The sequence below is a fragment of the Notolepis coatsorum genome (genome assembly GCF_963971535.1).
Source record: "Notolepis coatsorum genome assembly, chromosome: 19".
Taxonomy (NCBI): domain Eukaryota; kingdom Metazoa; phylum Chordata; class Actinopteri; order Aulopiformes; family Paralepididae; genus Notolepis; species Notolepis coatsorum.
In genome coordinates this window covers 14894882-14910649 of record NC_140183.1, presented here as the reverse complement: position 1 = coordinate 14910649, position 15768 = coordinate 14894882, and the positions used below count along the sequence as shown (strand labels likewise).

Genomic DNA, 15768 nt, shown 5'->3' with positions numbered 1-15768 from the left:
TTTGGGGCTATTCATCAGAAAACTCGGATCCGCGATTCGGCTCCCATCCGTCGGGCAAGAACTGTGGGTTTTCAGCCTCTCTCTCTGGAGCTTAACGGAGTTTCGAGTTTGTGATTAACCGTGTTGAATGGGGCGTCTGAACTAAGCGAGGACCTCATGCGCATGCGCGGCGAAGAATGCGGAAGCGCTCTTGCACTCTTCGGCTGGGATTAATATAGACACGATCGGGACATCCCTAACTATAATGCATATTATGACCGATAGGTACAGACCATCATCTGCACCTTTGTGTATACTGTTTACTTTTAGTCATATTTTATATTGTCTATATTTATTGTAATTTATATTATGACCAATAGGGTATACAGACTCATCTGCACCTCTGTGTATACGGTTTAATTTATAAAAATTGTATATTCAGATTACATTTGTTTCTCCAGCTGGCCCCAGGTGTGTTCCATCGGGATGCTTGGAGAATCCTTGTTGACGGCCTATGCCCCAAACGGGGTAAAACTAAAAGGCGTAAGTAATTACTAGAGCTGGCCCATTAACACTTTGGTTGCCTAAGGTTAAATTAATGATATACCATAGATTGCCAGCGCTATTTGTCTATGGAGAAAGTCCCCTTCTTTGCAGGGCTATAACTTTTTAAATTCTATTGCTACATTGCCATTATTAGGGCCCATTCAAAGTCCTATATGTATTGTTCATTGTGTAGCAACGTTAAACTTTTTCATTTCATTTAGTAAAGTATGGTCTAATGTATAAGTATGTTTTCATCTCTTTCTGCAGCTTTCTCCAGAACGTGATATATAGCCCCAAATGCATTATATTGATGATGAAATACAGTTTGATGGCAATCAGCGCGATATAAAAAATTCCAACTAGACGTACTTCTAGAAGTTACTACACGTCATCTGATGTTGACCGGATGGGCGAGGGGGCGTTTATAATTCCGTGGGCAGCGTTATACCAATCATCTAATGTGGGTCAAATGTTGATAATATCAGTTATTATCGAAGACGGTAACGTTACACGCTGAAACTCACCCCAGTCTCCGCGCGCCGTTGGGCGATCATCGTCGAGTAGAAATTTTATCATTATGGGATATATTATTACCCGGTCCATCTCCAGCTTGTATAATGGTATATACGTCCAAATCATGTTGTTTATCGAGTTATTGGCAATCGATCGCTATGTAGTGTGACGAGCTAGAGTCACGGGACATGTACCGAGTGGCCGGAAGCAATACGGACGTCTAGCAAAACCTCTACTGCGCTTCCTGTTAAGCGGTTGCGCCGATCGGCCACCAGATGGCGCTCCTGAACCGCCAGAGAGCTCAGTGGGTCCTGCTGGTGGATCTCAGGCCAGCGGAGGGACATTATGAATCCGATCGCAGATTTTTGAAATATTGATATAAGGACGCTGTACAGCGTCCCCCGGCAACTTTAGCATGGCCAGCAAAGACGTGAGAAGACGTGTCCCGGCACCCAAAGTGTTAACGGCGTTAACGTGCTGCGTTAACGCCGGACTGTTATCGCGCGATAATACAATTGACGCCGTTAATCTATTTCTCAAACTTGGGTCTCCTCTCCTCTATCTGTCTGCATGAGAAGCGAGCCGCTCACTGACTCACACATACACATACGGGTACTTAAGGGCGGGGCCTATCTGTGGCTCAGTGTTGAAGCGCTGAGGACACAGACCGAGCTCTGCGCTCATTATTATTATTATTATCATGGCGGAGAGAACAAAACGAAAGTCTGGGTACACTTTACGAAAGTCGATGCCGACAACGCACGTTGTCGTGCAATAAAACATTTGCAAGTATGGGTGGCAATACAAGCAATTTGTCAAAACATAACATTAGTCTGGAGAAATGCGCCGTTTTCGACTGCTTTGCTCGCAGTGTTCCATCTCCATGCACGTCCACTGCAGGTAAGCCAAGATAATAATTACGGAGTTAGCTAGGCTAATAACGAATTATTACGAATAGGCTAATAAATGAAATATAATTGTTTAGCTACAAATATATTTGAAAGATGACAGCCCACGCCTCCTCCCTCTCCCTCCACCACCGAATACAGGCATCCCAGCCAAGCCAGGTCCCTTCACCCTAGCAGCTAGGAAGGATGACAGAGGTAGGGGGGGGGGGGGGGGACACACGAGTGTCACAGGGCTGTGACCCAGTTTGTTGTCAAAGGCCTGCACCCCTTCTCTACAGTGGAGTCCAAGGGCTTTAGGTAACAACTAATCATTCAGTGTATATATATATTTTTTTATCTTACATTTGTTGTTTATTATAAAAAGTCTATAATTCAGACACATTTAAAACATTGTTGCTGAAGAAATTATATTTATTTATTATATTTATTTATAAAGTTATATAAAAGAACATTGCTGCTGCTGTTACTGAAGAAATAATATTTATTTATAAAGTTATAAATAATAAAGCAATGGCAATAAAGTACCGAACCGTTAAGCAGTATCGATAAGAGTAGTAGTATCGATAAAATCCTAACGATACCCATCCCTAGGTAGAACACATATTTTGAATGCCTTCGGCAGACTTCAAATGAGCCATTTTTTTTTTTAATCTTTTCCCCCCTCCATTTTCCTCCGATTTTTCTCCCATCCCAATGTTAGTCGTTATGCCAATTCCCAATCCCCTTCCTGGTCGCTGCGCACTTACCCCCCACAGTCGGTCTGGGAGAGTGGAGGCCAGGGTTAGAAATTAACATTTTTTTTCAAGGGCTTTTTTTGCCCCCCTTAATTGATTTTCGGGGGCTTTTTTTTGTATTTCGGGGGCACTGAATTTTTATGATGAAAATTAACATAAGGATTATAAAACATTGTTGACACTTTTTTTTACAGTCTTCGTCCCTATGTTTGATAATGTAATGTTAATGTCTCCATATATAGGGCTCTACGCTAACCTTTTTCCCAAGGAGCACATGTGCTCCTAAATAAAATGTTAATAAATAAAATCTAAATAAAAATTTAGGAGCACACAAAGAAATTTAGGAGCACAGTGAAAATTGTTCAAGTAACACAGAGTTTATTAACTATTTATCTCATGCATTATTATACTGTGCGTGTGCACACTATGAATTGAAAATGGGGGACCCTGATGTAAACAAGACGAAAGTCTTTCTCTGGTCTGCATCCCCTTAACTTGTGTGTATTGAGCTGTACTGTATTGTACCCATTCTGCAATCTGTTAATAAAGTTTTCAATCAATCAAACGCAAAGGATATCGGTTGTCAAGCTGCTTTTGTATGTTGTAGTGTTGTTATGATACCAACATTTTGACTTTGATACAGATAGGAAAGGTAATGGAATATATTATTAGATGACAGAACATTGAAAATTCTTTATACAATTATTTAATTCATTATGAAATAGAAATTCCGTTTTTGGGTGGAACGTTTGTTGCAAGGAGGGAGGAGGCGGGGACCGCTGCGTGTTACACACAACACGGAGAAATGGTCTAGCTGCTTCGGTGCGTCGTTAACGTTAACGTCGGAAGAAATTCCCCACTAAGCCCTAAATTCAGAGCAGAGCAGTATCCTAATGACTTTTATGCTTCAGTCGATAAGGTGTTTTGCGAATTCTGTCAACATACCGTGGGGACTGGACCCGCAAAAACACGTGCGAATATCACTTCAAAAGCCATGTCAGCCGGATTCCTCTCTTTCTCCTCGTCTCTCTTTTGCTCAAAATAAAAATGAATGGGCTTCATGGCTGGCTGATTTTTTTGCGTTGTCTGATTCTGAATGTATAACTTGCCTAAGCCGGTACCGTGACTTTGTTTTCGGGCGCTACTGTGATTGGACGTTTATGCGCCTTGTGTAATGTGGGACTATTATAACAGCGGAGCTGTTTTGTAATCGTCACTCGTCTCGAGTAAATAATTTTTCCGGGTGGCGCACACACACATATTATTAGGGCCAAATACAAGGGAAATGCTCGCACTGTAGATCATATATATAATTATATATATAATTAGTAAACTGTCGGGGGCATTTTCTGCCCCCCTTAACTGATATTCGGGGGCATTTTGTCCATTTTCAAGGGCATTTTGCCCCGAGCCCCCGTTAATTTCGAACCCTGGTGGAGGCTATCACGTGCTTCCTCCGACACACGTCCAGCCAATCAACCGCTTCTTTTCACCTGGCAGCGCGGATTCTCATTGAAAGGGCGTAGCGTGTGGAAGGATCACACTATCCCACTCAAGTCCTATCCGCGCTTAGCAGGCGCCCCGACCGAACTGTAGGAGTCGCTGTTTACAACGACCCGGACCCACCCCGCCAGCTTCTCCCACCCTCTAATACTGCCAATTGTATTAGTGTGAACGGCCAGCCAAGCTGGTGACAACCCCGGAGCTGTGAGCTGGACTCGAACAGGCGAATCCAAATGAGCCATTTTAATCTAGATTAACTCCAGGATTGCAGATAGATTAATCTAGATAAAAAAAAATTATCTATGCCCACCTCTAGTAATTACCCTGACCATACCTGTACCCCCCACGTGAACACTTAAGGTAACTAACTTGCGTGCAGCGCTTCGTTCAGCGTTTCTCTGATTGGCCACGACGCCCACGTGACCGCGCGCTAGCACGCCCCAGCGGCAGAGGCGCCCTCCTTCGTGAATACGCTAGTTCAGAACGCTCTCCAGAAAAACACAAAGCCGCCCTCTTTAATGTGTCACATAGGTCGCATAGGTAATCTTAATAGGTTGCCGCGGCATTATGCATTCGTAATCCCCCCTACATAATAACCACGCAGGTTAATCAAGCAACGCTCGCACAATACCTAGCTTAATAATAAGTAGGCAATTGGCACAAGTGTAAATTATACATTCGTCACTCAGTTTTAACATCAACGGTTAGCTCAACTCGTTCGTCAGCTTGCTGTGGAGCCTATGGTCAGTTGGTGACAAGTTCGAATCACTTAAATTTTCTTTTTTTTTTACGTTTAATTAATTTATCATCTCTCTATATAAACGTAACTAGCTATTCATATCAATCGAAATAACGTTCATCTCCGATATTTAAACATGGTCCCCAAAATGAATGGAAGCTAATGAGGAGCCTGACACCTGGGAGGAATGGGGGTGTTGCAGCGTTGGGGATGTTTAAAAAATATAATTTAATATATAATATAATAATTTGTGCTTCACCTAAAAATTTGGTCAGCAGCCTCCACTGATGTACAGTGATTCAAACCCCCTCAATGTGCAGTTTCTGACAGCTGTGCTGTGTTGTCACGCGAAATAACGTTATGAATAAAAACGCGAAATAACATAACGTTACAATGTACAGTTTCTAGTGAATCAGTCAGCAGCCTCCACTGATGTACAGTGATTCAAACCCCCTCAATGTGCAGTTTCTGACAGCTGTGCTGTGTTGTCACTAGGGATGGGTACCGAATTCGGTACTTTTAAAGGTACCTACCGAAACACATCGGTACTACCGAGTATCGATTCACGTGAGATCCACCGGTGCCAACTTTCGGTACTATGCGCAAAAAAAAAATCCGATGACGTCACGTATTGTTGAAACGAAAAAAACGAAACCGCACGTTAAGGCACAATACATGTTTTCAAACTCTCTTTGGGTGTTTGCAATTCATGGGGACTGGGGAGTATATGTCTCTGATATCTATCTTGGTAGTGGGCAGGTTGTTAGAAAGTGTAGCTCAGTTTCCACATCTGCTCTGTCTGACATGGCTGTTAGCCTAGCCACGGAGCGTCTTTAGAGGAGAGATTGAATCCGGGACACAATGGGACACTGGCTCTGTTCATAGTCACAAAATGGATTCCAGCTTCATTTATTTACTACAGATGACAAACGTGTTGTTTCTGTTTTTCTTTTTTACATACTTGCGCCACACGGAACAACTGATCACTACAGCCCAGCATCATATTACTGTAGCCAGTCTCTTGAAACACCACTATCTCCAAACGTTCTTTTGCTATGTGCTCGCGCTGCCACGGTGGGTTTTATTTTTAGCTGTCGGCTTACTCCTTCCATAGTTTCACATATTTGTAACCCATTTGACGTTCTTAAACTGACGTTAGCTAAGCTAACCGTCGGACATAACGTTAGCTCCTAGGGCTACAGTGCAAGCCGGCACAACTCGGGAAGAGTAGAGGATGTGACGTCGGTAAACAAGCCACACACACCGCAGAGCGGGTCTACTCTTCTCCAAAGCGGGGGTGGAGCAAAAAGAACTGCTAGAATACTCAATCAGCGGAAGAGTAGTTCATTGCTGCTAGATTGTTTGTTTGTTTAATCAGTTGTAAAATACTTTACATTAGTAAGATGTAAATAATAATAAAGTAATAATAATACATAATTTATTTATTAAATATTAAGTTTGGATTTTTTTTTTACAACCGAGGTAGGTAGATAAAATGTTTAGAGACTAAACCGAAAAAAGGTACCGTTGGGTACCGGTATCGATTCACAGGTACCGGTATCGGTTCAAATGTGAAAGGTACCCATCCCTAGTTGTCACGCGAAATAACGAGACCTTGTAGACCTCTTCCAATGTACAGTTTATATGTCTGAGGAGAAGACTGGTACTCATCATCTTTGTCTCCACAAAGTAGGCTACTGGGGGGTCTACTGTATGTGAGACATATTTCCTTTAGAGTGAAAGAAAAATGACATGTGAACAAGTATGTTGTGTGCCAGGTTAATGTACTCTACTATTTTTGTATCACAAACAGTGCTGTATATGTACAGTACAGTTTATTCCCCCTCAAATGTATATACTCTATTATTACTATATGCGAGAGAGCCCCCCCCCCACTCATCCGCACTCCAACAAATACTTTTCGTAAACGAGAGAGCGAGCGAGAGAGCCCCCCCCCCCCCCCCCCCCCATCTGCATGCGCACTCCAACAAATACTTGTCCAGGCCGCGTGTATCACTTCCGCAACGGAATTCGGTTTCCGGGTTCCTCTGATTGGCCGCGACCCCCACGTGACCCGCCCCCCTATCCACCGCTCTGCCGCTGCCACGCGCGGCAGTCGGCAGAGCTCGCTCACTTCCTCAATTTATACGCGCGGAAGTATTGACTGAATGAATGAATGAATGAATGAAAACTTTATTTAACAGATTGCAGAATGGGTACAATACAGTACGGCTCAATACACACAATTGTTAAGGGGATGCAGACCTGAGAAAGACGTTTGTCTTGTTTACATCAGGGTCCCCCATTTTCAACTCATATAGAACGACTACGCCGTAACAAATCATTAAAAAAATATATACCGTTAACTGGAATATGTTGTGCCTTTACACAAATGTTGGATTATGTAATTGGTTTGTCATGACAAACAAATAAAAAAATCGCGATTTACCCGCTGGCTACAGCAACACAACACTCAGTGACTGCATGTAGTCAGAGCCAGAGCTCAGCGATGCCGCTCTCTGCAGCACATTCTCGCCGCGGGCTGAGCTCTGGTGTCCGCTGGAGCAAGCCAGAGACAGCCGGCGGATGCGATATTTTATTTGTTTGTCATGACAAACCAATTACATAATCCAACATATGTGTAAAGGCACAACATATTCCAGTTAACGGTATCTTTTTTTAATGATTTGTTACGGCGCAATCAATACTCCATGCATTCGGGACCTCCATGTTTGGGGGTATTCATCAGACAAATCGGATGCGGGGATTCGGCTCCCATCAGGCGGGCAAGAACTGCAGGTTTTCAGCCTCTCCCCTCTCTCCTGGAGCTTAAGGGGGAGCTTAGTATTCCTGCCGCGGAGGAGGTGGCTACAACATCAACCCAACCCCCTCCAATGTACAGTCATTTACCTAGTATGGTTTTGTCAATAGTTCAATGTACAATTGTGTTTGTTTGTACAGTGTCTCCTCCCCCCCCCCCTCAATGTACAGTGTTACTTGTTTATACAGTGTGCCCCCCCCCCCCCCCCCCCCAACCACCTCCAATGTAAATTACCCAGTATGGTTGTCAATATCCCAATGTACCCAACCCCCCCCACCCAACCTCCTCCAATGTACAGTTTCTACGTCAAATGTATATACTCCCTTTTCTTGACTCCTTCTGTATCACAAAAAGTACTGTATTTGCAAATCTGGTATGTCATAAATGTATAGATGTAGCAGTACTGACTATCTGTATGTCATGTATGTCATATATGTCTATATGAATTGAAAATGGGGGACCCTGATGGAAACAAGACAAACGTCTTTCTCAGGTCTGCATCCCCTTAACAATTGTATGTATTGAGCCGTACTGTATTGTACCCATTCTGCAATCTGTTAAATAAAGTTTTCATTCATTCACATGTTGTAGCCAGCTGGTAAATCGCGATTTTTTATTTGTTTGTCATGACAAACCAATTACATAATCCAACATATGTGTAAAGGCACAACATATTCCAGTTAACGGTGTATATTTTTTTAATGATTTGTTACGGCGTAGTCGTTCTATATGAATTGAACATGGGGGACCCTGATGTAAACAACCACGCTGCCGCGGCAGCGTCAGGGCGGTGGATAGGGGGGCGGTCACGTGGGGGTCGCGGCCAATCAGAGGAACCCGGAAACCGAATTCCGTTGCGGAAGTGATACACGCATCCAGGCCACAATACTTGTCCACATAGATATCTATAGAACAAGTGATGAAGTGTTCTATATATATCTATGCTTGTCCACGCCACGACGCCCCGCCTCAAACCCGTCCACGCCACCAAGCCCCGCCCAGACGTTGGGCTCTGTGGCTCTGCAGATATACCATACTCCTCTGCGTGGGCGAGACCGGTTTGCTGCTATCTCCTCCATCCCAACCTCATCCTAGAAGAATAGCATAGCCTCTCAAGTAAAGCCGAAACAGTGGCTGAAATGCTCAACAGTTGAGATATTCGGTGATTATTAGTAACGAGCTGAATAAACGCACATTTCTCTCTATACACGCACCAGTTTCTGACCTAACGTGTTCTCCAGAACTCAGAACGTGTTAGTAGCGTAGTGTTAGCATTAGCATAGCAGCTTAGCTGTGTTAGCTGGTCCAGCTACCTCTGGTCACTCAAGGCCCAGTCTGTATGGAAAAGTGGCAGAAACGCCCTACAGGCTACAGATAAGATACGTGCGGTCAGTAGATGAATAAAAGCAGAGTTTACTGTAACAAAACGGAGAGGTCTACATGAACCATGTACCTTTGTTTACCAGAACGACGAGACTCCAGAAATGACGCTGCAATCCTGGAGCGAGCCTCACACGGGGCAAGCCTGTGGCAGCGACAGACCGCGCGCTGATTGGAGGAGAGGGGACGTCACTCCACATTGGGCCTAGCCCCTCCCCCCCCTTGACCAGGCTCGGTTGAGACGTGCGGTTGGAGAGAGTGCGAGAGAGAGGGTTTTGATTGATTGATTGATTGAAATCTTTATTAACAGATTGCAGAATGGGTACAATACAGTACAGCTCAATACACACAATTGTTAAGGGGATGCAGACCAGAGAAAGACTTTCATCTTGTTTACATCAGGGTCCCCCATTTTCAATTCATCAGGACATTATGACATACATGACATACAGATAGACAGTACTGCTACATCTATACATTTATGACATACCAGATTTGCAAATACAGTACTGTTTGTGATACAAAAAGAGTCCAGAAAAGGGAGTATATACATTTGACGTAAAAACTGTACATTGGAGGAGGTTGGGTGGGGGGGGGGGGGGGTTGGGTAGGAGGGGTTGGGGGGGGGGGGGGGAGAGAACACTGTACAACTGTACAAGCAAAACTGTACACTGGAATATTGACAACCATACTACTAGGTCGCGGCCGTGATGATCTGACAGATGAAATAGCGAAAAGAAAAGAAAAGAGAGAAGGCGGGTGTCCTCCCACACAGAATAATGTTTCCCAAAGGCAAAGGCACTCCCGCACGTCTGGACAATTTTAAGGAATTGATTGATTGATTGAAAACTTTATTAACAGGGTACAATACAGTAAAAGACTTTCGTCTTGTTTACCAATGTACAGTTTCTTCCCCTTCGGATTTATATATTTTGTATGATCTCTTTTTACTACACAGTTCTGTATATCTGTATGTCATAAATGTCCTGATGAATTGAAAATGGGGGACCCCGATGTAAACAAGACGAAAGTCTTTCTCTGGTCTGTATCCGTTTAACAATTGTTTGTATTGAGCCATACTGTATTGTACCCATTCTGCAATCTGTTAATACGTTTTCAATCAATCAATCAATTTGCGTTAGAAATGTTTTTGAACATTATTGCCATAAAACAGAACGCAGTTAGTTTCTCTAACTTTCTGTGAACGTCTAGCAAAAAAGCTTCCTTCCTCTCTCTCTATCTATTGGGTTCCAAACACAACCGTGATAATTAGATTATATTTAGACTATTGGATTATTAGATTATATATTACATATATTTAGCATTTCGGGTTTTTTAGATTATATAATTAGATTAGATTAAATTATTAGATTATACATTGCAACTATATTTATAGGGGGAAATAACTGAGAGGGCATACATACCCTCATCTCGCACCTTATTGCCCATATGCGCATGTCCAGAGTTGCATATTGTATATTGTTTACACTGCTTTTTTATTTTTACTTCTCCACTGTAATATAATTGTGACCTGTACCTGTATGTCTTTATACCTGTACCTCCCCTTCTCCCTCCCCATGCTGCTATACCTGAATTTCCCCAAGGGGACCAATAAAGGAATATCTTATCTTATCTTATCTTATACATTAATACAAGGTAATATAATAAGGCTTACCTTGTAATTGCGTTTCTCCATCTTTGATAAAAGTTGTTTGCTAAGGTAGAGGTAAACTGTGAACACCGAGGAACCATTTAACAACAATGTTAGATGGACATTTTTCTTTGATACATTTTAATTGTAGAAGCGTATATGCAAATGGTACCAAGATTAACGAATATCTGAAAACGCTGAAAGTTCAAAGTAATAGCACTTTCGGAAACATGGATTAATGAAGAGAGAGGTATTGATTTCTGCATTGAGGGCATAGGCGGCGTGTGAACCGGACAATAGGGTAGGCTATAGCGCGCATTTTTTCCTTTTTTGTCAATACGTCCCACTAGGACTAGGCTATGCGAGGCGAGCCCCACTCATTTAATATATAGTGCAAATTAAGTGTTCAAATGAAGGCATCCAATAATAGATTAACCATTGTCTTACCTTAATGCAGCAAAATGCGACATTTCGTCTTTCTTGGCATCAATGACCTTTTCTGCTTTAACTTTGTCTGTGAGATCACTTTCAATGTGAAGCACAACGTTTTTGTTGAAGTGGGCCATATTAGCTAAATAAATATGCAGTACTGGGAAGAGCTTGGATGTTCATATTATGTATGGCCCTCAGGGAATGTATAATATTATTATTTTGACGGTGAATAACACCGTGGATGCTAACATTGACCAAAAGTGTTACTGTGTAGTAACAAAAACAAGTACTCAGAAAATCCGTGGATGTCCAGGGGAATACAGAATGCATGCAAGAAAAAGAATACCGTATTTAGGATATTTATAAAAGACAGAACAAAAGAGGCAGAGTTAAGATACAAGAAATACTCAAACAAACAAATTAGTATTATGAGAATTGCAAGAAGGAATACTATACCAAAGGATTAGACAAGAATAAAAACAATAGGAATATATTAATTAAACAGTATCATAAACAGACAAACAAACTCAGGTTTCCCGGAGTATTTCATACATACGGAAAGAAAGATGACTCTTATGAATGAGATAGTGGATGAGTTTAACAACGTTTTTGTTGAAGTGGGCCCTAGATTAGCTAAAGAAATATGCAGTACTGGAAAGAGCTTGGATGTAGAGGAATGTGGGGAAAGAAACACTAATGCAAGGTACCCATGTACATGTCAAAATACTTCCCAAAGGTCAGTGAATACCACGACCACAACACCAGAGGGAGCTCCACAAATCATGTTAAACCCAGATTCGGCTCAAACAAGGGACTAAAAACGTTTAGCAATTATGCCACATCAATGTGGAACGCCCTACCCACAGCTGTAAAGGAATGTGAATCACTACCCATTTTCAAAACCACTCTCAAAGAGCACCTACGGGAGACTGCAATTTGAAACTGGCCCCTGTAAATGCCTAAACCCAACCCCCTCTAATGTACAGTCCCCCCCCCCCCCCCCCCCCCCCACTCCACCCACCCAACCACCTTCAATGTACAGTTTCCCACCACACAGTACTCAGGACTGCCTGGGAGACAGAGCCCCCAGTCATGTCCATGAGGTAAAACCTGACAAAAGAGCCCGGGGAGGACCAAGAGGCCGCAGAGCAGATGTCCTCCACCGAGATCCCCCCCAAGCAGGGCAGCAGAGGCTGGCACTCCACGAGTGGAGTGTGCCCTGACGCCTGCGGGGGGAACCTGTCCGGCCAAAGTGTAGCAGAGTGCAATGCCCTTGCACAACCAATGTGACAGTCGTTGCTTGGACAGCGCCTTACCCGTGTTGGGGCCACAGTAACAGATAGTTGACTGGTAGCCCTGAGGTCCTGTGTGCGTCTAGGGTACACCGCCAGCGCACGGACAGGACACAACAGGTGAAGGCTCCTCTCCGCCTCACATGCGTGAGGGGGAGGGTGAAAAGCCTGTAGCACAATATCCCTGGAGCGATAAGAACTCCGGATATTTTTTGGCACAAAGGCTGGATTGGGCCTCAGAGTAACACTGCTATTACCCTGTATAGACAGACACTCAGGCCGAACCGAAAGAGCGCATAGCTCACCCACGCGTTTAGCGGAGGTGATGGCCAGAAGGAACACCGTCTTGAAAGACAGCCGATCCAACGGCACCTGCTCAAGAGGTTCAAACGGGGCCCCCAACAGCCCCACCAGGACTAGTTGGAGGTCCCAGCTTGGAGACAGAGCACGTTCAACAGTCTTGAGGCGCCGTGCGCCCAGCAAGAAACGTCTCACGAGAGGGTGGCTGAATAATGTTTTGCCCTCAAAGCCCACATGACAAGAAGATATAGCCGCAGCATATACTACCGTGGTAGTGGACGGAGCGTGTGCGCGTTCTGGATGGTGTTAATCACAGCAGTGTTAAGATGCATCCCCTCCAAATTCAACCTCTCAGCAGCCAAGCTATTAGAGGCTGCCCTAGGACAGGTGGTAGAAACACAGAGCCGTGTGCCTGAGAGAGGGCCCGTGGCAACCATGGGATAGGCCACGGCGAGGCCACCAGGAGTTGAATTAGAGCTGGGAACCACAAGGCTGTGCCCTAGTCCGGCGCGACCAGGATCAAAGTCCTGCGCTCCTGACGTACCCGCTCCAACAGCTGGTTTATCAGATGTATGAGGGGGAACGCATATAGAATCAAACAGGTCCACAGTGGCCTCCCCGAATCGGTTCCAGATCAGTCTGACTATGTCTGGGTGCAGACCCCACTCGTCTGGGTGGGGACCTCCCTGTGACATCATAAAAAAAGTCAACCAACGAACAAGATTCTTGTACCGGATCTCCTCTCTGGTAAACAAAAATACCCTTAAGACTCTAGCAGGAGCACTCATTCAAGGGTACTACGACTATGGTTGCACCTCATGGTACCATAGCACCTCAAACATTACAAACATCACAAAACAAACTGGTCAGACTACTGCTTGACCTTACTCCTAGAACCCACTTCACCCCTGCCCATTTTGCAACTTGCAATGGGCCTGTTCTTCAAGATACACTACACCAGTGGTTTTCAACCTTTTTACACCAACTACCACCTGAGAACGTAGCTGGCTCTCCAAGTACCACCATTCGACCGATGTTAAAATACAGTCTATTCAGCTATGCACAGTTCACGCAGGAACCCCGTCCAACTCTCCGGGCGAATGTTCCGGCACACGGTGGTCCTCCAGGAGGTAGTTTGATTTGCAACCTGGTAATCGTACCCGGTGTCCGCGAGGACGTTCCAAGTATAAGGTCTTTGGGAGCGATGTAACTCAGTACTCTCTATGTCCCGTCCCTATCTGTCTCCAGGAGGGTAAGCCTCCCCTCCTCCCGCTACCGGAACCTGTGGACGCTGGCTAACTTATCTTCATCGCCGGTGGATAACTCTCCACGATCGACCCCACCCCCCGGGCCCTAACAGAGTCTGGTTACTGCTTGCATGCTCCAACCCCGATATCTGAGTCCCACTGGCTTATCAATAGTCTCAGCGTCTCATCCCCGCACACAATCAGCAACACCTGAGTTCAATAATGAAGCCACTTGAGTCCCTGCTCCTGACGTCATTACTTCGGCCCATTCACATCACAATACCACTCTGCTCTGACTGTTACCATTGCTTGTAGGCAGTAGTAGAGTTAGTGTACTGTATAGTGTTCTCAGTACCGAGTACTGTATAGTGTTCTCAGTACCGAGTACTGTATAGTGTTCTCAGTACAGAGTACTGTAGTGTTCTATAGTTATCATTCTGCAAACATAGCCTGCTCTAAATGACAGATGGTGCCTCTGACATTCTGACCAACTCTTTCAATGAAAACACCATCTTGTTCCAGAGTATGAACATCATGGAGCAAGTACAGCTGCATTTCCATACCTATGTAGGTATGTCACTATTAACAGTATTGCCAGCTGTATAGCGTGTAATGTGGATTGGTATTTTGGTGCCACATTGGCAGGACCCAATATACGGCACAAAGTTTGTGAATTTTACATGTGCCAAGCAGATTGACAATTTTCAGATAATCTATATACATTTTATTCTATGGTAATGTTTGGACTAATCTATGCACTACACTTCAGCTACCCCAAAGGACTTACCAACACTTTTGAATTCATTCAGAAAATTTTACTAGGTCTAGAAGCTAGTAAACTGTCGCCCAGGTTACAGTTAGAATTTTCTTAACCATCTATAGCATTATTGTAATTTCATCCAAGTAAGTTTTAGAGTTGAAAGAGTTTATCAGAATCTCAAAGGCAACATCCAAGTCCCAAAACGTTTGTTTCTCGAGGAACAATAGGAGGCAATGGGCATAAATGCCACTCGAGCTCTGACTGCTTCCATTGCTTGTAAGCAGTGTTAGAGTTAGTGTACTGTATAGTGTTCTCAGTACAGAGTACTGTAGTGTTCTATAGTGATCATTCTGCAAACATAGCCTGCTCTAAATGACAGATGGTGCCTCTGACATTCTGACCAACTCTTTCAATGAAAACACCATCTTGTTCCAGAGTATGAACATCATGGAGCAAGTACAGCTGCATTTCCATACCTATGTAGGTATGTCACTATTACCAGTATTGCCAGCTGTATAGCGTGTAATGTGGATTGGTATTTTGGTGCCACATTGGCAGGACCCAATATACAGCAAAAAGTTTGTGAATTTTACATGTGCCAAGCGGATTGACAATTTTCAGATAATCTATATAAATTTAATTCTATATAAACCAGAAACTGTTCACATTTGGGAGGCTAGAATAAGATAATTTTGACTTTTTATTCTTAATCTCTCAAAACAATTATTCCAAAATTTTTTACTGAATGATGTATCAATGTATTTTCAGCAAATATTGAAATAAGGGTAAATTAAATATGTGCAGTGTCACATGACCAGAGCTGTTTACATCCTCCCCGCCCTCTCCTTCCCACCATGTCTCTCTCTCTCCCTATCTCTTCCCAGCCATGACTTCCCAAGCAAATGGAATGCAACATTAGCATGTGTACTGTACATAGATACACTATGTTATCCCAATGGTCAC

At 43.7% G+C, this 15768-nt stretch overlaps 1 protein-coding gene across 1 annotated transcript in view; it reads right to left on the bottom strand.

The window, feature by feature from the left end:
• Nucleotides 1–9267, bottom strand: part of LOC311246338 (uncharacterized protein) — a 39379-nt gene extending 30112 nt beyond the window's left edge. Inside the window, exon 1 of the mRNA XM_084336488.1 lies at nucleotides 9197–9267. The gene's annotated coding sequence lies outside the window, so the exon portion shown is untranslated. The remainder of the gene's footprint in view (nucleotides 1–9196) is intronic.
• Nucleotides 9268–15768: the final 6501 nt, after the last annotated feature.